The sequence below is a fragment of the Lagenorhynchus albirostris genome, chromosome 11 (genome assembly GCF_949774975.1).
Source record: "Lagenorhynchus albirostris chromosome 11, mLagAlb1.1, whole genome shotgun sequence".
Classification (NCBI taxonomy): Eukaryota; Metazoa; Chordata; class Mammalia; order Artiodactyla; family Delphinidae; genus Lagenorhynchus; species Lagenorhynchus albirostris.
In genome coordinates this window covers 73,578,437-73,605,527 of record NC_083105.1, presented here as the reverse complement: position 1 = coordinate 73,605,527, position 27,091 = coordinate 73,578,437, and the positions used below count along the sequence as shown (strand labels likewise).

Below are 27,091 nucleotides of genomic sequence, written 5' to 3'. Positions count from 1 at the left end.
CAATATACATGTGTGTATATACATCTATGTTATATATATAGAGAGAGGATAGTGTTTTAATATAATAATAGAATATGATAAGATGATATATCTACATTTAAATTGCATGAAGGTTATTATAATACAATGGAATACTAAATTTTCCAAAGAAAATAGAAAATGGTATATAAGAGGATACATATTTTCTGAAATATGAAATAAATATGAAATATAACTGAAAATATTTTCCTCAGTTACCAATTTAATTCATTTTTTGTAAAGAAGTACTAAACGTATTCTGCAATAAAAAATTTTTTTGGTCAAAACTCAGGGGCCACTAAGAAATGTAATATACTCATTTTCTTTTATCTTGCTTTTTTTCCCCTTCAAATATATTGTGATTAAATAAACACTACAAACATATTCAAGTACTAAAATATTGGATTACTAATATGTTAAATTAATATAAATGAAAGCATAAATTCATGGATTTGAAAGTAAAAATTACATTGATCCTTACACCAAAGAATAGCATCTTTGAAAATATCACCATGATAACAGAAAAAATAATGAAATGAATTAGAAAATAATATATTCACTTAGAGTAATAAAGGGGATGGACTTCCCTGGCCATCCAGTGGTTAAGTCTCCACGCTTCCACTGCAGGGATCACAGGTTCGATCCCTGGTTGGGGGACTAAGATCCCGCATGCCACGCAGTGCAGCCAAAAATATAAATAAAATTAAGTAATAAAGGGGAAATGCATGTAGATGTAAACATTATAAAATAGTATATTTAATTTGATATAAGCACATTCTAAAATCTCAAGTAGATGATTTGACAAGAAAATATAAATTTTTAAAAATTGTGTGAAGCAGAAGCAAACCTGGATGGAATCTGTAATGTATAATGATCATAAAACCAAAACAAAACCAAACAGATATAAAACCAAAAAAAAGCTTAGTATATTTTAGGACAGAAAGCTTAGGATTGGCCCCAAGACACTGAAATTTAACTGACCTCAACTAATCCTAAATTCTGCAATTAAAATTGTGGGGTTTTTTTAAACATACTTCACAGTATTGAAATTAAAAAGAGCTTAGAATAATTGGTGAAAATAGAAAACTCTCAGATGTCTTTCATTCTTACTGTCATCCATCTGTGAGCCACATCAAAAATTACACTTAATTTGAGGTCACATTTTCTGACTGATTTCCCTAATGTAGCAAATTTTATATTTATGACTATGCAAGTATTATCTACAAGATGGACATTTGTATGGTCCAGTGGTTAAAGATATAGGTTTCCAAGTCAAAATGTCTGATTAAATATTTGCTTTGCCACTTATTCTCCATGTGAACTGAAGCAGATGTCTTAAGTTTCTAAATCTGTGTATTTTTACTTATATTATAGGAGCTATGATGATAATAAATGGCCATCTTTCATAGATTTACTGTGAAGACTAAAAGAGTTAGCATACATGAAGTCACACATACTCTGAAAAGTTCATGGTACGAAAACACATCTAGAAAAGAGGATTAACTAGCACAACAAGATTTGGGGTGAATGGGGGTCTAAAGCTCAGATCTACTGCTTACTAATTTCTTATGGGCTAATTGCACTATAAATTTGTGTGTTTATATTTAAAAAGGAAATATTATTTATTTCATTTCCCAAGGATTGTTTTGAGGTTTTAATGATTTAATTCATGCAAAGGGCTTAGTACAGGGACTAGTAAAGAAAACAAGTCAATATCAACTACTGTTTAAATAAATTATAACCATCAAAATATTGTTTTTGCAATATCTTCTTTTCATTTGCATATACCTCACCTCACCCTCACTGTAAACCCAATTCATGTTTCCCACTGTGTGTGGCTGCAAGCTGCATGTACATGACTGGTTGAAGGGTGATTATGAAAGCACACACACATAGACACACATAACACCAGTATAAGACACAATACTTGTGTGTGTGTACACATATTTACTTCATACAGATTATGAATATATTCATCTAATTTATTTGAATTCTTCCTGAGCTACCTCACAGTAGGTATCATGACATGATACTCAATTCAGGCTGTGACTTGGAATTATTCACTCATACACCAGTATGATTAAGCAGTCTTATGGTATGTCAGTTTGATAGATTTTGTAAGTTACTAAAATTGTTACTTATTTTACATTCCCTAGTTTTTTTCCAATTTTTTTATTGTCTTAAAACACTTTCAAATGTTTAGAAGAGATTTATAGGCAAATCAACAGTTTTGCAAACATCATTCAAGGCTTCTAATATAATTTGCTCCCAGTTCTAGAAATATCTGTCATTTGATACAATGTTTTATGTTAATTCATGGAAAAAAGAAAAATCTCACATAAAATGAGATATATTTTATTATAATAAATTATGGAAACATAGTTTTATGGAACCAACTTAAATACTTACTGGTATTGTAAACAAGTTTAGGAAGATAAATGCCAATTTTATTTTTATTTTTATTTTTGCGGTACGTGGGCCTCTCACTGTTGTGGCCTCTCCCGTTGTGGAGCACAGGCTCCAGACGCACAGGCTCAGCGGCAATGGTTCACGGGCCCAGCCGCTCCACGGCATGTGGGATCTTCCCGGACCGGGGCACGAACCCATGTCCCCTGCATCGGCAGGTGGACTCTCAACCACTGCGCCACCAGGGAAGCCCCAATAAATGCCATTTTTAATGAAGAATTTTCTCACAATTGTGTTATGAAACTAAATACTACATGAATATGTCAGAACCCAACAAATTTTATACAAAGTGTTTTTCACTGGGTAAATTCTAGAAGTTCAGAATGAGATCACTATGTCTCCTCATTAGGGTTTTAAAAATACAAAATTTGCCTAATTTACCTATGTCATGATTCAAGGACACTTCATAAGAATGACGTTAAAAGAAAGAAACATGGAATTTAGTTTTAGACAGTAGAACAGAAACTTTTCCTTTTTAGTTAAATTGCAATAAACTGTATTGTCAGTGAAAGTTTACCTAAACTTTGGTAAATTATCAAGCCCACACTTTATTTTTAAATGAATCATATTTTACATTATTTATCACATACAACACATAGCACCTTAATTTTATACTATTTTAGAGTTATGAGCCACTTTGAATAATTTTCTTAATATTCTATAATGTGTAATATATACTTGTTTAGCTATAATGGTCATTCTCAATGTGTTTTAAAATTCATGTCAATCAGTTTTTAATTTCTTCTAAAGAGAGGCATATGTTTATGATCATATAATTGCTCTAAATTGTGTTTAATGTTATAGAAGATTGAAATAAGTTAAAGACCCTGAATAGCCAAAGCAATCTTGAGAAAGAAAAATGGAGCTGGAGGAATCAGGCTCCCTGACTTCAGACTATAATACAAAGCTACAGTAATCAAGACAGTAAGGTACTGGCACAAAAACAGAAATATAGATCAATGGAACAGGATAGAAAACCGAGAGATAAACCCAGGCACCTATGGTCAGTTAATCTATGACAAAGGAGGCAAGGATATACAATGGAGAAAAGACAGTCTCTTCAACAAGGAGTACTGGGAAAACTGGACAGCTACATGTGAAAGAATGAAATTAGAACATTCTCTAACACCATATACAAAAATAAACTCAAAATGTATCAAAGACCTAAATGTAAAACTAGAGACTATAAAACTTTTAGAAGAGAACATAGGCAGAACACTCTTTGACATAAATCACAGTAATATCTTTTGGGATCCACGTCCTAGAGTAATGAGAATAAAAACAAAAATAAACAAAAAATAAACAAATGGGACCTAATTCAACTTAAAAGCTTTTGCACAGCAAAGGAGACCATCAACAAAACAAAAAGACAACCCACAGAACAGGAGAAAGTATTTGCAAATAATACAACTGACAGGGGATTAATCTACAAAATAAACTATACTTCATTAAAAAATTAATTAAAAAAATTTTGTAAGCATCAAAAAAAAGATGTGATACATATACACAATGGAATACTACTCAGCCATAAAAAGAATGAAGTAATGCCATTTGCAGCAACATGGATGGACCTAAAGATTATCATACTAAATGAAGTAAGTCAGAGAAAGACAAATATATGATATCACTTGTATGTAGAATCTTACAAAAATGATACAAATGAATTTGTTTATAAAACAGAAACAGACTCACAGGCATAGAAAACAAACTTATGGTTACCAAATGGAAAAGGTGGGGGAAGGATAACTTAGGAGTTTGTGATTAACATATACACACTACTATATACAAAATAAAAAGGACTGACTGTATATAGCACAGGGAACTATACTCAGTATTTTGTAATAAGCTAAATGGGGAAAGAATCTGAAAAATGATATATGTATACCTGAATCACTTTGCTGTACACATGAAACTAACACAACATTGTTAGTCAACTATATTCCAGTGTAAAATAAAAAATTTTAAAAAAATCAAATAAATGGGTTGAATGCAATGATTTATTAAATATGAATATTAAAATAGAATGATTTACTACATATTATAATATGTACTTCAATAATGCAGTGCATAAATGTAAAAATATTTTCAAAATATGTTTGGGTGTAAACTGTACCTAACATTTAAGCTTCGTGTCAGGCCAACTCCATTTCTTTACTAGATGCTCTATTATTCAAATCAGAAAATAGAAAAGTAAGAAAAGAAAGTCAACAAAAATATGCTTTCTGAATCCAGGCAGGATATATCTGAATGCAGAGATCACAGTTTACTTACCAGGTGAATATGCCTGTAACTGGAACATTGTTATTTGTCATTCCAGGGTAAAGCTTAGACAATCATGTTGTATTGCTTCAATTGCTTCACCAATGCTCCAGCAATGCTTTGTAACAAACACTCCCAAGCTCAGTAGTGTCAAACAACACGTTTTTCTCTATTACAGGTCTATGTATTAGTAGAGTGGCTCTGCTTCAGAGTACTGGCCAACTTGGTTTAGCTTCGGGCTGCAGTAGGTTTCAGGTCTGTTCCTGGGTCTCTATATTCTCTTTGTACCAGTAGCTAGCTAAGCATGCTTTTTTCATGACAGATCATTAAAGCACAGACTGGAAACAAACAATGCTTCTTAAAGCCCTGGCTCAAAACTGGCCTGTAAGTCTGCCCATATTTTCTTGCCCAAAGCAAGTCATGTGAATACAGACAAATCAGTGGGACTGAAAAGTACATAAAATAAAGCATGTGGAGCATTAAAACCTCACATGGCAAAGTGTGAACATATAATTCCAATACAGGGAGAGAGTAGAAAACTGAGGATAATAACCCACCTCACCCCTCACACACACACAAACCTAGTCATTCTGTCCAAATTTAGGAATCAGACAAGAAGATATACCTCCTCAGTAGTGGAGTGAGGAAAAAGTTAGTAAGAGGCTTAGGGTTACTAACGTATCTCTGTTCACAATATAAAAATATCAATAACAGGGAAGAAAAATTCCCCTTTAAAAACTGGTACATAATTATTGCTGTACTGAGTAACAATGATAATACAATCAGCATAAAAACAAGTTTGATTTAAATAGGGCCTTTTCAGAGAGTCAGGAAGGATAATTTCATCTTAACTGAAAATGAGAGACGATGGTTATTTTAGTTGTCAAAGATCACACACATTGCAATTTCTACAGGCCTCATTCCTTGACAGATTAAAGAAATTTAGAGGAATTGAAACAAAGATTCCTTTGAGCCCCATTATTCTACTTTGAAGTTATTATATCACAGATTTTGCTCCAAAATTTATGTTGGGACTAAGACCCTTTACAGAATTTGGACTTTTAACAAGAAAATACTATTCCAAGATGCATTGTGTGTGAGCGAATTGATTGTCTCATTTTTGGATACTGCTAGTTGTACACTGCAGGAGAATTTAACCGGACAAAACAGTGGTATTTACGTTGTCAGATTATCAGCTCAAACACTTTTCAGGGATGATAGTTTTTAAAAAAACTTAAATGAGGCTAAAAAAGGGAAAAATAAATATAGAAACAGATTAAGTTTTTCTTAAATGCCTTTTTGGAGCGTATTTTAAAATAACTCCTGGAATGAATAATATATATATTATATATATATATAATATACATAATATATCTAGATAGAAGCAGAACAAAGAGGCTACCTCTGAATCTTTGAGTAGATTAGAATCTTTGTTCTAGATTAGTATCTTTTTTCATTTACCTGCTTTAAAATTTCCTTTCCTTTCAAAAACCAACATAAAACTGACTTCCTACAGCACCATTCACGAAAAACTTTTCATAAAGTAAGCAAAAATAGGTGATTGTGATTGACAAAGGTTAAATTTTGCCTGTAGCAACAGAGATTTTTGTTTTTAATATAGATTTTTGAAGAAACTTTTTAAAGATTATAAGTTACTTTTGTTTTATTAAGGTATCCATATCCATTCAATACTGAGAATATTGATATTTTAAAGTTAATAAATTTCATCAGCAACAAAATACCACTTGTTCATTTAATATATTAACATTTTTTTAACATCTTTATTGGAGTATAATTGCTTTACAATGTTGTGCCACTTTCTGCTGTACAACAAAGTGAATCAGCTATATGTATACATATATCCCCATATCCCTTCCGTCTTATGTCTCCCTCCCACCTTACATATCTCAACCCTCTAGGTGGTCACAAAGCACTGAGCTGATCTCCCTGTGTGATGCAGCTGCTTCCAACTAACTGTCTAGTTTACATTTGGTAGTGCATATATGTCAATGCTACTGTCTCATTTCAGCCCAGCTTACCCTTCCCCCTCCCCTTGTCCTCAAGTCCATTCTCTACATCTTCATCTTTATTCCTGTCCTGCCCCTAGGTTCATCAAAACCTTTTTTTTTATTTAGATTCCATATATATGTGTTAGCATATGGTATTTGTTTTTCTCTTTCTGACTTACTTCACTCTGTATGACAGACTCTAGGTCCATCCACCTTGCTACAAATAACTCAATTTCATTTCCTTTTATGGCTGAGTAATATTCCATTGTAAATATGTGCCACATCTTCTTTATCCATTCATCTGTCAATGGACACTTAGATTGCTTCTATGTCCTGGCTATTGTAAATAGTGCTGCAATGAACATTGTGGTACATGACTCTTTTTGAATTATAGTTTTCTCAGGGTATATGCCCAGAAGTAGGATTGCTGGGTCATATGTTCCTTGCTAATAGGTATTTCAAAAGGGATATATTACAATGTATGAGATTCACAAAAATATAGCATGAAAAACAGAACAATTACTTAAAAGAAATACAAAAAATCCTTGTACTTAAAGTTTTTGCAAATTCTAAAAATAAAATGATATAATGTAGTTAATCATGAACTAAATGATATTCTTATGCAAACAGATGGAAGGATTCCAAACACAGTTTCTTATAACACTCCTAAATAGAAGTTAATGGCAATATCTTTGCTGCATTCTGATGGTTATTTTTTTTAACAGGAGTAGATTGTAGATTAATGGATGGGCTTCATAACTGTTACAATAGCTTTTTTTTTTCTTATTTATGCTTTTGGAAGCTATTACAAAATTGATTGCTAAACTGTGATGTGTTGAGAATGTATTATCTACCATGCTCTGTGCTAAGGGTTGGCATACAATTGGCCTTTTGATGCTTTTCAGGAGACTTGCAACTTTTATAATTTGCTTTAAATCACACAAGTAAGGATTAGTGTACAGATTCAAACTCATACTCTAGCTATGTTATTATAATCCCTGTGTAATATAACTTAGTTCCCTGCAATAAACATTGCCAGATGACATGATTGTGTATCCAAAATGATTTAGATATGCATCTGTCAATGAAGGTGATTTTCATCAGCACAAATTCACTGCGCATCTATACTGATTCTTTTTACTGTCATTAGATAAACAAAGAATGACTATACCCATAATAGATGTGGCAAAAAAATGAAGGTACTGGGCACCCTGTAGAAAATTAAAAATAAAAGTTATCTTTTTGCTAAAAACAAGCCAATTACATAGAAAGTATTTTCACATTGCACCAAGATAATATTCATTAAGGCTATCAACATATCCTTAAAGAGGCATTCTACATTTAAGTAAATTTGGGAAACACTGAATTAAACACATTTAAAACTCTTGCAGGAATTTTCAGAGCATTTAATATGCAAACTCATAAATGTATGTCACTTAGAAGTTAATATAATATTCACCGTACCTCCAATTCAAATTGTTATAGAATCACTGTTTCCCTCCTCACATTTTTTTAATCTCAAGGAATTAGAGTTTCACCAGTACATGCATTGCAGTTAGAGGAAGACTGGGATGATATAAGAAGACTTCAAGGCAGAGATTGAAGAAGTTGTGAAAATGGTTAAATTCATCTAATTGGAAGGAAGAGCATAGACATTTCAGCTATTTTGTAATGAAAAACTCAAAGACAGTGGAAAAAAATGTTACTTGATTAGAAGAAGGCTTCCATGTAAGAACATATTATTTCTGCTGTCATTGAGATAAATGTCAGTGGACAGTGAGGAAATGAAATGTTGAATATAGATTCAAGGAACAATAAATGAATAAGGCATCTGAAAACTGAGTAATAATGTAGAGAAAATATTGTAAGAAAAATTGTATTATATTTAGTAATAAGTATCAAGGAGGTGGAGGAAAAGACAATAATACATGTAAAAGAAAAAGGGAATAATTTGTAGATCAAGGACCTCGAAGGTGCCTATCCTTGGAAAGGGTATGGGATGCTGCTTTCTATGAGGAAGAAGGGCACTAACTCAGAGGTTCTCACCTATGACCACTTGTTCAGCAGCTGTCACCTGGGGACTTGTTTGAAATGCAAACTCTTAAGGCTCTGTCTTAGCTTGGTTTGCGATAACAAATTTCCATAAACTAGAGGGCTTAGACCAAAAATATTTTTTCTCACAGTTTTGGAGGCTACAAGTTCAAGATCAGGGTGCTAGCATGAGCAAGTTCTTGGTGTGAGCCTTTTACCTTGTTAAGAGAGGGCTGCCTTCCTACTTACCTCTAGAAGTGGAGGGGTAGGTACCTGGAAATCTATGTTTTTACAAGCCCTTCCAGGTGTGTCTATTTTTCCCTTAATTTTGAGAACCAATGCATTTGATGTTAATTCTGATGATATATTGATGTTTTCAAAAAGATAATGTATCTTCAAAGCATTTGACATGAAAAGCTCAGAAAATATAATGATCAAAGCTTCAGCATTTAAGAAAGAATAGATTAGGTCACTGATTGAGAATGAAGAAGAGTGAGGATTAAGGACTCCTGTAAAATGCAATGCAATTTTTACAAGATATAAATTAAAGGAAAGAGGAAGATACCAGTGAAACAAGAAAAGATGAAGTATTTGATTTACTTAAACCAGTTTCTCAAAAAATGTTCTGCAGGGACTTCACTGGCAGTCCAGTGTTTAAGACTCCGCATGGGTTTGATCCCTGGTTGGGGAACTAAGACCCCACATGCCACGCAGTGTGGCAAAAAAAAAAAAAAAAAAAAAAAAATCTACAGCCTAAAAGCATGCATGGTGAAAGCAGACAGAATGGATGACACATAATCAGGTGTATTTTATTTTTACTGGCTTTGCTGGGGTTCTCCAGAGAGCTTGTGATTCTGTTGTGCTATTAGCATTGAAAATAACAACCATTTTTAAATTGGATTATTTTGCTATTGAGGTTGTATGAGTTATTTATATATTTTGGATATTCACACCTTATCAGATACATCATTTGCAAGTATTTTCTCCCATTCTGTACTTTGCCTTTTCATTTTGTTGATCTTTTTTTTTTTAACATCTTTATTGGGGTATAATTGCTTTACAACGGTGTGTTAGTTTCTGCTTTATAACAAAGTGAATCAGTCATACATATACATATGTTCCCATATGTCTTCCCTCTTGCGTCTCCCTCCCTCCCACCCTCCCTATCCCACCCCTCCAGGCTGTCACAAAGCACCAAGCCAATATCCCTGTGCCATGCGGCTGCTTCCCACTAGCTATCTACCTTACTACGTTTGTTAGTGTGTATATGTCCATGACTCTCTCTCGCCCTGTCACAGCTCACCCTTCCCCCTCCCCATAACCTCAAGTCCATTCTCTAGGAGGTCTGCATCTTTATTCCTGCCTTACCCCTACGTTCTTCATGACATTTTTTTTCTTAAATTCTATATATATGTGTTAGCATATGGTATTTGTCTTTTTCTTTCTGACTTACTTCACTCTGTATGACAGACTCTAGGTCTATCCACCTCATTACAAATAGCTCAGTTTCGTTTCTTTTTATGGCTGAGTAATATTCCATTGTATATATGTGCCACATCTTCTTTATCCATTCATCCGATGATGGGCACTTAGGTTGTTTCCATCTCTGGGCTATTGTAAATAGAGCTGCAATGAACATTTTGGTACATGACTCTTTTTGAATTTTGGTTTTCTCAGGGTATATGCCCAGTAGTGGGATTGCTGGGTCATATGGTAGTTCTATTTGTAGTTTTTAAGGAACCTCCATACTGTTCTCCATAGTGGTTGAACCAATTCACATTCCCATCAGCAGTGCAAGAGTGTTCCCTTTTCTCCACACCCTCTCCAGCATTTATTGTTTCTAGATTTTTTGATGATGGCCATTCTGACTGGTGTGAGATGATATCTCATTGTAGTTTTGATTTGCATTTCTCTAATGATTAATGATGTTGAGCATTCTTTCATGTGTTTGTTGGCAGTCTGTATATCTTCTTTGGAGAAATGTCTATTTAGGTCTTCTGCCCATTTTTGGATTGGGTTGTTTGTTTTTTTGTTTGAGCTGCATGAGCTGCTTGTAAATTTTGGAGATTAATCCTTTGTCAGTTGCTTCATTTGCAAATATTTTCTCCCATTGTGAGGGTTGTCTTTTGGTCTTGTTTATGGTTTTCTTTGCTGTGCAAAAGGTTTGAAGTTTCATTAGGTCCCATTTGTTTATTTTTATTTTTATTTCCATTACTCTAGGAGGTGGGTCAGAAAGGATCTTGCTGTGATTTATGTCATAGAGTGTTCTGACTATGTTTTCCTCTAAGAGTTTGATAGTTTCTGGCCTTACATTTAGGTTTAATCCATTTTGAGCTTATTTTTGTGTATGGTGTTAGGGAGTGATCTAATCTCATACTTTTAAAAGTACCTGTCCAGTTTTCCCAGCACCACTTATTGAAGAGGATGTCTTTTCTCCATTGTACATTCCTGCCACCTTTATCAAAGATAAGGTGTCCATATGTGTGTGGCTTTATCTCTGGGCTTTCTATCCTGTTCCATTGATCTATCTTTCTGTTTTTGTGCCAGTACCATACCGTCTTGATAACTGTAGCTTTGTAGTATAGTCTGAAGTCAGGGAGCCTGATTCCTCCAGTTCCTTTTTTCATTCTCAAGATTGCTTTGGCTATTCGGGGTCTTTTGTGTTTCCATACAAATTGCAAAATTTTTTGTTCTAGTTCTGTGAAAAATGCCAGTGGTAGTTTGATAGGGATTGCATTGAATCTATAGATTGCTTTGGATAGTAGAGTCATTTTCACAATGTTGATTCTTCCAATCCAAGAACATGGTATATCTCTCCATCTATTTGTATCATCTTTAATTTCTTTCATCAGTGTTTTATAATTTTCTGCATACAGGTCTTTTGTCTCCTTAGGTAGGTTTATTCCTAGATATTTTATTCTTTTTGTTGCAATGGTAATTGGGAGTGTTTTCTTGATTTCACTTTCAGATTTTTCATCATTAGTATATAGGAATGCCAGAGATTTCTGTGCATTAATTTTGTATCCTGCCGCTTTACCAAATTCATTGATTAGCTCTAGTAGTTTTCTGGTAGCATCTTTAGGATTCTCTATGTATAGGATCATGTCATCTGCAAACAGTGACAGCTTTACTTCTTCTTTTCTGATTTGGATTCCTTTTATTTCCTTTTCTTCTCTGATTGCTGTGGCTAAAACTTCCAAAACTATATTGAATAAGAGTGGTGAGAGTGGGCAGCCTTGTCTTCTTCCTGATCTTAGTGGAAATGCTTTCAGTTTTTCACCATTGAGGATGATGTTTGCTGTGGGCTTGTCATATATGGCTTTTATTATGTTGAGGAAAGTTCCCTCTATGCCTACTTTCTGCAGGGTTTTTATCATAAATGGGTGTTGAATTTTGTCAAAAGCTTTCTCTGCATCTATTGAGATGATCATATGGTTTTTCTCCTTCAATTTGTTAATATGGTTTATCACATTGATAGATTTGCGTATATTGAAGAATCCTTGCATTCCTGGAATAAACCCCACTTGATCATGGTGTATGATCCTTTTAATGTGCTGTTGGATTCTGTTTGCTAGTATTTTGTTGAGGATTTTTGCATCTATGTTCATCAGTGATATTGGCCTGTAGTTTTCTTTCTTTGTGACATCCTTGTCTGGTTTTGGTATCAAGGTGATGGTGGCCTCGTAGAAGGAGTTTGGGAGTGTTCCTCCCTCTGCTATATTTTGGAAGAGTTTGAGAAGGATAGGTGTTAGCTCTTCTCTAAATGTTTGATAGAATTCGCCTGTGAAGCCATCTGGTCCTGGGCTTTTCTTTGTTGGAAGATTTTTAATCACAGTTTCAATTTCAGTGCTTGTGATTGGTCTGTTCATATTTTCTATTTCTTCCTGATTCAGTCTTGGCAGGTTGTGCATTTCTAAGAATTTGTCCATTTCTTCCAGATTTCCATTTTATTGGCATAGAGTTGCTTGTAGTAATCTCTCATGATCTCTTTTATTTCTGCAGTGTCAGTTGTTACCTCTCCTTTTTCATTGCTGATTCTATTGATTTGAGTCTTCTCCCTTTTTTTCTTGATGAGTCTGGCTAGTGGTTTATCTATTTTGTTTATCTTCTTAAAGAACCAGCTTTTAGTTTTATTGATCTTTGCTATTGTTTCCTTCATTTCTTTTTCATTTATTTCTGATCTGATTTTTATGATTTCTTTCCTTCTGCTAGCTTTGGGGTTTTTTTTTTGTTCTTCTTTCTCTAATTGCTTGAGGTGCAAGGTTAGGTTGTTTATTCGAGATGTTTCCTGCTTCTTAAGGTGGGCTTGTATTGCTATAAACTTCCCCCTTAGAACTGCTTTTGCTGCATCCCCTAGGTTTTGGGTCGTTGTGTCTCCATTGTCTTTTGTTTCTAGGTATTTTTTGATTTCCTCTTTGATTTCTTCAGTGATCACTTCATTATTAAGTAGTGTATTGTTTAGCCTCCATGTGTTTGTATTTTTTACAGATCTTTTCCTGTAATTGATATCTAGTCTCATGGCATTGTGGTCAGAAAAGATACTTGATACAATTTCAATTTTCTTAAATTTACCAAGGCTTGATTTGTGACCCAAGATATGATCTATCCTGGAGAATGTTCCATGAGCACTTGAGAAAAATGTGTATTCTGTTGTTTTTGGATGGAGTATCATTTAAAGCTTGTGTTTCCTTATTTATTTTCATTTTGGATGATCTGTCCATGGGTGAAAGTGGGGTGTTTAAGTCCCCTCCTATGAATGTGTTACTGTTGATTTCCCCTTTTATGGTTGTTAGTATTTGCCTTATGTATTGAGGTGCTCCTATGTTGGGTGCATAAATATTTACAATTGTTATATCTTCTTCTTGGATTGATCCCTTGATCATTATGTAGTGTCCTTCTTTGTCTCTTTTAATAGTCCTTATTTTAAAGTCTATTTTGTCTGATATGAGAATTGCTACTCCAGCTTTCTTTTGGTTTCCATTTGCATGGAATATCTTTTTCCATCCCCTTACTTTCAGTCTGTATGTGTCTCTAGGTCTGAAGTGGGTCTCTTGTAGACAGCATATATACGGGTCTTGTTTTTGTATCCATTCAGCTAATCTGTGTCTTTTGGTGGGAGCATTTAGTCCATTTACATTTAAGGTAATTATCGATATGTATGTTCCTATTCCCATTTTCTAAATTGTTTTGGGTTCGTTATTATAGGTCTTTTCCTTCTCTTGTGTTTCTTGCCTAGAGAAGATCCTTTAGCATTTGTTGTAAAGCTGGTTTGGTGGTGCTGAACTCTCTCAGCTTTTGGTTGTCTGTAAAGGTTTTAATTTCTCCATCAAATCTGAATGAGATCCTTGCTAGGTAGAGTAGTCTTGGCTGCAGGTTTTTCTCCTTCATCACTTTCAGTATGTCCTGCCACTCCCTTCTGGCTTGTAGGGTTTCTGCTGAGAGATCAGCTGTTAACCTTATGGGGATTCCCTTATGTGTTATTTGTTGTTTTTCCCTTGCTGCTTTTAATATGCTTTCTTTGTATTTAATTTTTGACAGTTTGATTAATATGTGTCTTGGCGTATTTCTCCTTGTATTTATCCTGTATGGGACTCTCTGTGCTTCCTGGACTTGACTAACTATTTCCTTTCCCATATTAGGGAAGTTTTCAACTATAATCTCTTCAAATATTTTCTCAGTCCCTTTCTTTTTCTCTTCTTCTTCTGGAACCCCTATAATTCGAATGTTGGTGCGTTTAATGTTGTCCCAGAGGTCTCTGAGACTGTCCTCAGTTCTTTTCATTCTTTTTTCTTTATTCTGCTCTGCAGTAGTTATTTCCACTATTTTATCTTCCAGGTCACTTATCCGTTCTTCTGCCTCAGTTATTCTGCTATTGATCCCATCTAGAGTACTTTTAATTTCATTTATTGTGTTGTTCATCGTTGCTTGTTTCATCTTTAGTTCTTCTAGGTCCTTGTTAACTGTTTCTTGCATTTTGTCCATTCTATTTCCAAGATTTCAGATCATTCCTACTATCATTATTCTGAATTCTTTTTCAGGTAGACTGGCTATTTCCTCTTCATTTGTTAGGTCTGGTGCATTTTTATCTTGCTCCTTTATCTGCTGTGTGTTTTTCTGTCTTCTCATTTTGCTTATCTTACTGTGTTTGGGGTCTCCTTTTTGCAGACTGCAGGTTCGTAGTTCCTGCTGTTTTTGATGTCTGTCTCCAGTGGCTAAGGTTGGTTCAGTGGGTTGTGTAGGCTTCCTGGTGGAGGGGACTAGTGCCTGTGTTGTGGTGGATGAGGCTGGATCTTGTCTCTCTAGTGGGCAGGTTCACGTCTGTTGGTGTGTTTTTGGGTGTCTGTGGCCTTATTATGATTTTAAACAGCCTCTCTGCTAATGGGTGGGGTTGTGTTCCTGTTTTGCTAGTTGTTTGGCATAGGTTGTCCAGCACTGTGGCTTGCTGGTCGTTGAGTGAAGCTGGGTGCTGGTGTTAAGATGGAGGTCTCTGGGAGATTTTCGCCATTTGATATTATGTGGAGCTGGGAGGTCTCTTGTTGATCAGTGTCCTGAAGTTGGCTCTCCTACCTCAGAGGCAGAGCCCTGACTCCTGGCTGGAGCACCAAGAGCCTTTCATCCACACGGCTCAGATAAAAGGGAGAAAAAGTAGAGAGAATTAGTAGAAGTATGAGGAAAGAAAGAAGGAAAGGAGGGAAGGAAGGAAGGAAGGAAGGAAGAAAGAAAGAAAGAAGGAAAGAAGGAAAGAAAGGAGGGAGGGAGGAAGGAAGGAAGGAGGGAAAGAAGGAAAAAAGACAGAAAGAAAGAAGATACAGTAAAAATAAAATAAAGTATAATAAAGTTATTGAATTAAAAAATTCTTATTTAGAAAAAAAAAGGGACGGATAGAACCTTAGGACAGATGTTGGAAGCAAAACTATACAGACAAAATCTTACACAGAAGCATACACATACACCCTCACTAAAAGAGGTAAAGGGGGAAAAATCATAAATCTTGCTCTCAGAGACCACCTCCTCGATTTAGGATGATTCGTTGTCTAAAGGAGGGAAGGAAGGAAGGAAAGAAAGAAAGAACGAAGGTAAAGTATAATAACGTTATTAAAATTAAAATTAATTATTAAGAAAAAAAATTTTTAAAAAAACATGGACGGATAGAACCCTAGGACAAATGGTGGAAGCAAGACTATACAGACAAGATCTCACACAGAAGCATACACATACACATTCACAAAAAGAGGAAAAGGGAAAAAAATCATAGATCTTGCTCCTAAAGTCCACTTCCTTTATTTGGGATGATTGGTTGTCTATTCAGGTATTCCACAGATGCAGGGTATATCAAGTTGATTGTGGAGCTTTAATCCGCTGCTTCTGAGGCTGCTGGGAGAGATTTCCCTTTCTCTTCTTTGTTCTCACAGCTCACCGGGGCTCAGCTTTGGATTTGGCCCTGCCTCTGCGTGTAGGTCGCTGGAGGGCGTCTGTTTTTTGCTCAGTAGGACGGGGTTAAAGGAACCACTGATTCGATGGCTCTGGCGCACTCAGGCCGGTGGGGAGGGAGGGGCACGCGGCGCAAAGGCCGGCGTGACTTTTCATCAGCCTGAGGCCCGCCGTGCTTTCTCCCGGGGAAGTTGTCCCTGGATCCCGGGAACCTGGCAGTGGCGGGCTGCACAGGCTGCGCAGAAAAGGGGTGTGGAGAGTGACCTGTGCTCGCACACAGGCCCCTTGGTGGCGGCAGCAGCAGCCTTAGCGTCTCCCGCCCGTCTCTGGGGTCCGCGCTTTTAGCCGCGGCTCGAGCCCGTCTCTGGAGTTCCTTTAAGCAGCGTTCTTAAACCCCTCTCCTCACGCACCAGGAAACAAAGAGGGAAGAAAAAGTCTCTTGCCTCTTCGGCAGGTGCAGACTTTTCCCCGGACTCCCGGCTAGCCGTGGTGCACTAACCCCTTCAGGCTATGTTCAAGCCGCCAACCCCAGTCCTCTCCCTGCGCTCCGTCCGAAACCGAAACCCGAGAGCCTCAGAGCCTCAGCTCGCAGCCCCGCCTGCCCCGGCGGGTGAGCAGACAAGCCTCTTGGGCTGGTGAGTGCCGGTCGGCACCGATCCTCTGTGCGGGAATCTCCCCGCTTTGCCCTCCGCACCCGTTGCTGTGCACTCCTCCGCGGCTTCGAAGCTCCCCCCTCCGCCTCCCGCAGTCTCCGCCCGCGAAGGGGCTTCCTAGTGTGTGGAAACTTTTCCTTCTTCACAGCTCCCTCCCACTGGTGCAGGTGCCGTCCCTATTCTTTTGTCTCTGTTTTTTCTTTTTCCCTACTCAGGTACGTGGGGAGTTTCTTGCCTTTTGGGTGGTCTGAGGTCTTCTGCCAGCCTTCAGTAGGTGTTCTGTAGGAGTTGTTCCACGTGTAGATGTATTTCTGGTGTATCTGTGGGGAGGAAGGTGATCTCTGCGTCTTACTCTTCCGCCATCTTCAAGGTCCCCCCTCTTCTGTACTTTTGAGGGATAAACATGCAAGCCACATATTTCAGACAACCTAGCTTTCTGAATTTCTCTTGGTTTCTGCCAATTGGAGGCACTAGATGGAATTTAGAAGGAAGAAAGAAGAAACAGAATATTACTTTGCTATTTCAGTTTCTTTCAGCACCTAGGGGCTGTGACAGTAGCAGGACCATAACGACAAAAGAAGGCATCTTGCTCATGGTCTTCTTGGCATGGAACCTCCATTCTAGGAGAAGAGCATGCAGGGGTGGAGGCAAAGAAAGGCAGACCAGCTCTACAATATACAAAAATTTATTGAATTAAATGCTCGCAAAATGGATGAATTTTATAATATTTAACCTATATTTTATAAAGCCATTTTTTAAAAGGTGATTTTAGGCAGCAGTGAATGTCAGCAACTTTGAGAGTAATTTAGCAGCAATGGTAGAGTGGGCTCCTGGTTTTTGCTTAATAGCAAAATACATTTCTAACAGTAGCAGACACAGACAGAGAGCTTACCCTTCATACTGTCAGCAGCTCTGGGGCGAAAATGGTCACATGAGCTGTAGTCTAAGGCAGTGACAGTTTCTTGATCTATGAAGAACAACCCTCCTCTTCCCTTAACGCCTTTAGCCATTCCATCACTCTAGTCACCCGTGATCAGCTATAAATTTCCCCATCCTTAAATACTGAATGTTTTTCACATCTGCCAAATGTACGCTGAATACCAAAGAAGATTTTTCTGTCACCCAAGCAATTTGTTGAGCAAGAGTTTGGAGTCAACACCTCTGAATCCACGCCCCAGATAGTCCCAGTTACCATAGTTGTCAACATCTCTGGCAAGCAGCAAAAATAATTCAAAGATGGATCGTACTTAGAAAGGAAATGATATGTGCTCTATGCGCAAAACATTTTTCTTTAAATCAGTAAACGGTCATTTCTGATAAAAAGATGGTTACAGTAAAACAAAGGAATGAAAGAAATGCTTCTCATTATTCTCACAGAATTTATAGATAATATCATCTTTATAAGTAATAAGTGAAATTTGAACAATGAGAAAAAAGTATTCCAAAGAGACTTTATAGGATGTCCAAAGAACATAGAATTGAGTTGCAAAATGTCACAATATGACAAAAAATGAAAAGCCAGTGTAGAGAATAATGCCGTTATAGGTGGAAAAAGTTAGATGTTTATAAGTAGTTATGAGGGTGACTCAGAGAGAAAGAAAGAGAGGGAGGGAGGGAGGTGGAGCAGGGAGAGAGAAAGGGGAATGTAAACATGATCACAGAAGGAACGCTAGACTTTAAAAAGGTATATCTAACATGCATTATTGATATTTTTAAGAAGAACTAAGCAAATGAAAATATAGAAAGAGTATAAAGTATAATTTTTTCAACATTTTTTCTGAAATAAAAACAAGTTGAATGTGTAGACTGAAGGGGCTCATAGATTTCCAAGAAATAATGAAACCTAACATTCATACCTACCATTCCAAATCAAAGCATATTCTGGTAAGGATGTTAAAATTCAGGTACAAAGAAAGAATCCTAGGAGTAGGAGGGGAAAAGATCATGCCCCCTACTAGTGTGAAATATCAAGATGGATTCGACATCTTCACAGTAATATTCATGCAAGGAGACAGTTTGATCAGTATCTAAAATATACTGAGAGGAAGCATATGTGATGCAAGAATTTTATAATCAGCCAAGTAATCCTTTGATTTTAGAGAAAACTTTTGAGTAAAAAGGAAAAGGTGCACGAAGTTATGCCATTTATGAATAACAAGGTCTGAAACTCCTAGGGGACAAGGTTAGGCAGTGATAAAGAAAGAAAAGGGAGAAAATGGAGCTGAAATCAACTGATTAGGTGATGAGAACTAAAGGATATTTTTTATCCTTGACAGAGTAGACACCCATGCCAACCCACCCCCACTCCTGCCCAAATATGTTAAGATTAATTTTTATTTAATGAAAGTGACAGAAGCGTGAGATGGTCACATGATCAAAGCAAAGGTAGCGGGAATATTCAGCCAGCCTCCTTTGGGTTGCAGAGTCTGTTAATTTTGACTCTGTTCCCACGTGAGGACTCTTGTCAATACGCAAAGCTCATTTTTTCTAAGCTCAAAGCTTTTTCGGAATCAAGTCACCTAACACCATTCAGAAAGAACTTTAAGCAGCATCTGTGTCCTTCCTGTGAAATATTTATGAGCAACTTGGATTCTGACTTTCCTGTCAAACCCACCAAAGCCTAGTCTACATTCTCTTTTAAGGACATGATGGATGTTGGAAGTGGAAATCCTGTTTATCCCCAGCCCACATCTATCTTTCTATTTTTTTCTATTTCTATAGATGATAGATAGAGAATAGAGATACAGTTAATTTCTCACTGAGCTTATTAAAAAATCTATGTTCTTACAAGATGTTACTTATATTATTTCATTTGATTTCCCCAATACTGTTAATAGTTGGCGTCATAATTCCCATTTTACAGCATAGAAATTTCAATTCCATTAGGTTAAATCAATTTGTTCTAAATTACACAGAAATTCAGTTTTGTGTCTGGTATTAGAAGAATCTCTTTGTACTTCCCCACCACCCCTTACTGTAGTTGTAAAATTCACCTATTGGCAATCACATATGATAAATGATCATATGATTCCAGAGAATAAATTCCAAAGAAAAAATAAATTCCAAAGAAAAAATAATGGCTTGTTAGTTCCCTATCCCCACATCTTTAATGACAGAAATCACAGATCTTGTTCATGAGGATCACAGTTTTTGAAGTAAAATACTGGATTTTTATTTCTATTGCTATGACGGTATTATTATAGTAATACCAAAACAAGAAAAAGACAATACACAAAAAGAAAACTACACACCAATTTCCATCATAAAATAAATGTAGAAATTCTTAGCAAAATATTAATAAATAGAATTAGCAATATATAAAAATAATTATACACCATTACCAATTGATATTCATTCTCAGCATGTAAAGCCAGTTCAATATTCAAGAATTATCAATGTAATTGACCCAATCCTAAAGAAAAAATATTGCATGGTCATATAATTCAATGCAGAAAAAGGGTTTGACAAATTTCACAACCATTCATGTTGTAAAAACAACAAATGAACAAAAAGCTCTCAGAAAAATAGGAATAGAGAATAACTTCTTCCACTTGATAAACAGCATTTATGGAAATCAAAAACAAAAAGAAAACCAAAATCCCAAAGTTAACATTATACTTAATGATGAAAGACTGAATTATTTCCCTCCTCAAGATCAGGAACAAGGCAAGGATATTCACTCTCACCGCACTCATTTAACGTAGTATGAGGTGTTCTAGCAAGTTCAGTAAGGCAAGAAAAATAATTAAAAGACAGATATGTAGGTAAGAAAGAAATAAACTTGTCTCTATTCGCAGATGATATGATTGTATACAAATTGAAGTCTAGGAATACACATATACTCAAAAAAATACCCTTTTAGAATTAATAAGTTAAGCAAGGATACAGGATATAAAACAAACATAAAATATTAATTGTAAACCTATTTGCTAGGAATTAACTATGGGCAGTGAGATTTTTATAATCACTCAAAAATGAAATATAGAAATATATCCAAATAATCAAGTATTTACAAGACTTGTCATCAAAAGACTATAAAATGCTCATGAAAAAAATCAAAGAGGTTCTAAATAAATGGAAGACATTCAGTGTTTATAGATTGGAAGCTTCAGCTTGGTAACCGTTAGTTTTGCAAGGGCCATCATAACAAAATATCAAAGGCTGGGTAGCATAAATAAAATAAATATATTTTCTCACAATCCTGGAGGCTTATTAAAGTCCATGATCAAGATGTCAGCAGGGTTTTATTTTGCCTAAGGCTTCTCTTCTTTGCTCCTAAATGGCCATCCCTTCTCTGTACCTTCAGAGTCTTCCTCTATGTGTGTCTGTCCTAATTGCAAATAAGGTTGGATTAGAGCCCATCTTAATTACCTCATTTTAATTTAAATACCTCTTTAAAGACCATATCCCAAATATAGTCACATTATCATATTGTTAAGTCTGGGGTGTTAAGACTTCTACACATAAATTTTGGAGAGAGTCAATTTAGCTCATAACAGTAAGGATTTCAATTATGCCAAAATTGATATATAATTTTAAAACTATTCTCATCAAGACATCAGCAAGAATTTTTGTATAGACCAGATTATTTAAAAATATATATGGAAAAGAACAAAGGAACTAGAAGAACAAAAAGAATTTGGAAAATGAAGAATATAGTAGAAGAAGCCAGTCTACCCAATTTTAAGCCTTATTTTTTTTCTTTATCTTTTTTTATTACTGCTTTATTTATTTATTTTGGAGTATAGTCACTTTACAATATTTTGTTAGTTTCTACTGTACAGCAAAGTGAATCAGCTATACGTATACATATATCCTCTCTTTTTTGGATTTCCTTCCCATTTAGGTCACCACAGAGCACTGAGTAGAGTTCCCTGTGCTATACAGTAGGTTCTCATTAGTTATCCATTTTATACGTAGTATCAATAGTGTATATATGTCAATTCCAATCTCCCAATTCATCCTTATACTATCTTTAGTAATCAAGACTGTGTGGTGTGAGTGGAGGAATAGACACATAGGCCAATAGGAGAGAACAGAAAATTCAGAAATAAACTCACATATATGCCCAAATGATTTTTGACAAAAGTGAAAGGAACAATTCAATGGAGAAAAGATAGCCTTTTAAACCAATGGTACTAGAGCAATCTGATAGGTTAAAAAAAACTGGGCCTTGACTTGTCACACATCTTACATAAAAATTAATATTGTGGTTGTGATATTGTACTATAATCTAAGATGTCGCCATTGAGAGAAACTGGGAAATGAGTACATGAGACCCCTCTGCATTATTTCTTTACTGCTAATGAACCTACAATTACTTCAAAATGAAACTTTTTAAAACATTTAAATAAAACATTTAAATCCTAAATAAGATCAATAGTCTGAATGTTGATTCATAGTAAAGCCTTTGTCAGTTTGGTGCTTGTGCTATCAACAGCAAGGCAGACTGCTATGATCAGGTGAAAAAAAGAGATTACTGTGTGTAGCCTCTCATCCTATAATACCCCACTTAGTACAGACCTAAATAGAAGACAGTCCTATTTACCAATCAGCTGGGGGAACACATACTGTCTATATATATGTATATATTTCATTTTTAGGAGATTAAAGAAATTCCTAAGCTTAAAATCAACACTATAGTGCTTAGGACTCAGAAATGTTATCTGCTAACTTCATAGTTTATGAAGATCTTTCATTATGAGCTTAAGGGAAGAAAAGAAACTAATATGTAAATTAAGCAAAAGAAAGTTATAATAAAAGAAAAACAAAGAGAAAACCCAACAGAGAAGGTAATAAAATTCCAGTGGAGATCATTACAGGTACTTTTAAGAAATAAAGGTAGTAGAACATAATGATAAGCATGATTTAGAACTGAAAAATGTTGAGAATAAAAGCAGTACATGCAATTTTTAAATGGCCAATATAACCTCCAAAAATGACAGAAACTGAGGATGGAAATTATTTTCCAAATATAATTTTAAATGATTTTTTACCAACTGAGGAAATTCTTTCAGCCTAACATTCTCCCTCAAGGGGCATTTGGATTTGAACTCCTAAAGATGGAAAGATAATTGGTATTTTATTGCTCAATATGTTTGTAACCATAATGATGAAAATATTGTTTATTTACTTTCAATTTTGAGTCGATCTTCAGGCCACGGAAAGAAGATGCTATGTTTAAGGATGGAATGAAAATCCAAGAGCTATGATAAAAATGTAACTTACACAAAGCAGATTGTGAAGAAAATTGGGTAGAGAAACAAGGGTATTAAAATTGTCATATAAAGTATGAAAACTGAATTAAAGGACTATAGAAAAATGATTGAGTTTAATTACATTGTTTATACTAAAGATAATTGACAGAAAAACCAAAACAATAACATAATTGACTAAAACAGTTGGAGAAGAGGACCTGAGTGAGTTAAATATTTATATTTGATATTGGGGGAATAATAAATGTTATCTGATATTAATAAATTCAGAAAATATATATTGTTTGAGAAGGGAAATAACCAAAATATAAGCAATTGTGAAGAACTTGTCTGGAGAGTAGCCTTAGAAGTGAAGAAGTGATCTGACTCTATTGATATTTAATATAAAACATTCTTTAACATGTGATTTTTTAATGAGCATATATTACTTGATAAAGCCAAATACTTTAAAACTACAACACTACTTACTTATAAGTGATAGTGATTTACATGATAGGAAGGTGCTTATTGTTGAATTGATATGAAAAAATTTAGAATATAAGCAATTACCAAACTAGAATCATGCATGTAAACATTTTTTCTAGCATTTTTTATGTGTTAAAATGTGTTATTTTTCTTTGCTTTATACTGTTGAATTTGAAATATCACCCACCCAAGGCTCTTTGTTTCTCCCTAGTTACTTGGCTAGCGGCTGCTTCTATTTGCAAGGACATATCATGTGAATTACAAGGAAGTAAAATAATTGACCTTCGACTAGACTAAATTTTCACCAAGTGGATTATTGTGCCCTGATAATGCCCACAGTCTAAATGACAACACTCAAAACTCAAATGTGTTCTTAATTTAATTAATTATAATTTCCAAGTTAGGAAAATTGTGTTTTGTATAAAATATTATTTCATTAAATTAGCCGCAATAAAAAATAAGAATCACCTTTCATTGGGAATATACAAGAGTAAGTTTCAAATAATTTTATCATGGAAAGTATTATAATAATCATTTCTAATATTTACAGTTAAGAATCTTGAAATCCTTCTGGCTTTACTTTCAAGAAAAGTCATCAGCAACATTTAAAAATGTATGCTTATGAAATAAATCATCCAATTACTCTATTTCTATGTTTAAATTCCCCAGTTCTTCTGGCAATAGAATATAAGTCACTGAAGCTTTGTTTCCAGTGGAAAGTGGCTGGTACCTCCAATCCTACCCCAGAAACCCACATTTATATAATCTGCAATAATTATCCAGGTATTTTTAGATCACTTCCATGGCTTTAATATTTACTTGTCATGCTACTTATTTTCACAGCTAGGCATCACATCACCCATCTTTACAAATAAATTTATTACAAACTAAAGGATATAATCCTTCTTCTCTGACTAGTTTTCTACAATTTCTTTTTCCCAGCAACAAATATAATTAAAAATAATAATTGATCATTTGTTTTAACTTGTCAGTAGAACTTACCATTTCCTAGTAAGGACATCTTTGTTAAAATTGGATGATTTTTAAATGTGTCAAAATGATCAAGATAATAAAGGTCTTGAAATATTTGCCTTTTTGAATTTAGAAATGTAAGCTATGACAGAATACAATTTCTTTCTGTAAAACACATACAAAAATGAATAGCACATTTCAAATAGTTAACTGTTATTTCACAAGGATCATAAAAATTAAATAATTAGATGAGGAACTCTGTTCCAGTATTCAACAGGACAGTTAGTTCTATCAACATTTACAAGTTTTAAATATAGATTTATAATGCAAATATATTTATAATGTATTTTTATTTTTTATAGTGTATTTTTAAAATCTTCAATTAAAATCAGTAATCAAAAGAATTTAACATTAATGGTAATAAAGCATTTATTATAATGTTTCCTTTATTCTTCAGTTATACTATTTCAATACTTTAAATACATGTTCACTTTTATTACCATATTTATGAATTAAAAATCTTAGTTTTGCTTAATGTTCTCCACTAGCAAGAAAGCAAAAATTGAATGATACATTTCCATTTACTTATAACTTGAATTCTTTATAAATAATTTTATCTATCAAATATAAATAACTATGATTATAAATATAAGGTTTCAAAAAATGAGAAAAACGAAGATACAGTTCATGAATTTGTGCTAATGACAGTTAATTATGCTTAAAATTTATTGTCAATTTGAACAAAAAACTATCACAAAAACAAAGTAGGACATTATATAATGATAAAAGGTCAAATCACTAGGAAGGTATAACAATTACAAATATATATTCGTGCAACATCAGAGCACCTAAATATATAAAACAAACACTGACAGAATTGACTAGAAAAATAGACAGAAGTGCATTAATAGTAGATGATTTCAACGTCTCACTTTTCAGAATGGAGAGACAGTTACCTTATAGGGAACAATTTTTATGAGTTTTTCTTCTCTCCTTCCCTTATTTATTTTTGCAAATATATAAAAAAGCACAAACTGTGAAAAACTAAAGAAAAGAAACAGAGATGAAAGAGAGAGAAAGGGGTGGAAGGAAGGATGGAAAGAAGGAAGGAAGGAAGGGAGGGTTTCTTACACAAAAGGTGACATACTATACACAGTTTTCTGCAGCTTCCTTTTATCACTTAACAATTTATACTCCAAAATATACAATATATAATCCATTTAATACATTTTGTAGAGATCTTCCCAACTGCTTTGCACAAGTACATAGTAATCCACTGTGTAGATATATTGCAGTTTATATAACTGTTGGATTTTGGTGTTAGAATTTTGGATTTTGGGGGTGATTTCAATTTTGTTACTAGTACCAATAATGTTACATTGAAGAACATTTGACACATGTCATTTCAAACTAATGTCAGTGTACTTTTGGATCTTTGGAACAGATTCCTGGAAGAGGGATCGATAGATCAAAGGCCAAATACAGCTATGATTTTGTTAGATATTGATAAAATCTTCTCCATGGATGTTGTCCCATTTTACATTTTGAAAAAGAAAATATTAGACTGCTTTTTCCTCCTTAGCCTCACCAACAGAGTGTTATCAAACTTTTCATATATTTCAAATCTTACAGGTGACTAATGGTTTTGGTTTTAATTAGCATTTTTCTCATTATAAAGATTATAATATGAAATATATTTTCTAACAAACACTGTTCCATTGAAAATATGAAATCTACATTTGGATCTGAGTAGCCCAGGGAAGTATCCTGGGTTAATGACATAAGTGGCTATTTAGTTGTAATTAATTAGGTTAATCTGAAACCATCCATTTTACTCAGGACTGCAGTTTAAAGAGATAGGAGAAAGAAAGGCAGAACAGAAGAAAGGGAAGGAAAGATGGAAGGAAGGAAGGAAGGAAGGGAGAGAGGGAGGAAAGGAGGGAGGGAGGGAGGGAGGGGTGAATTAAGCTAGGTCTGAATTAAGACAAAAAAATATATGAATAAATGGGAAAGAACTGCTTAAATCAATGTAATTACCCTTGTTTGCTTGAAATCTGTGTTATAGTTTGAAGTCTGTGCCATACCTACCTTGTTAAAAAAAACACTAAATTTACCTATTTTGCTCATATTCATGTTTCTCATAAACTCTGACCAGAAATTACAAATTTTAAAGTTTTACCGCATTTCAGCAGTAAACTACGTGCATAACCTCAGAAATGGATTGATGTCTCTTGTTAATACATATTTTGTTCATCATATGCTGGGTAGGAGCTACATATTAGTATATATGCTCAAATTTTTATTGCATTTAACACGCCAGAAGGGACATTATACAACTAATAAGAAGTGAAGTCCATGTTAAGTTATTTGATCAAATATGTTTCATGAAAACTGCCTAAGAACACCAAAACAATTAGTCAAACCCAAAATTCAATCTGAGTTAGCATTCATATTCAAAGATTTGAATTCAAAAGTAAGTTCAGAGACCAAATATTATATTTTGATTTGTTCTGAAGTGGCCATCTGCCCATATGAAAAAGCTACTGCAACAGTTTGGCAGGCAGTTTAAAGA

At 34.6% G+C, this 27,091-nt stretch overlaps 1 pseudogene; it reads left to right on the top strand.

Moving 5' to 3' along the window:
- Nucleotides 1-27,091, top strand: part of LOC132529992 (T-box transcription factor T-like) — a 54,918-nt pseudogene that overhangs the window by 26,122 nt on the left and 1,705 nt on the right.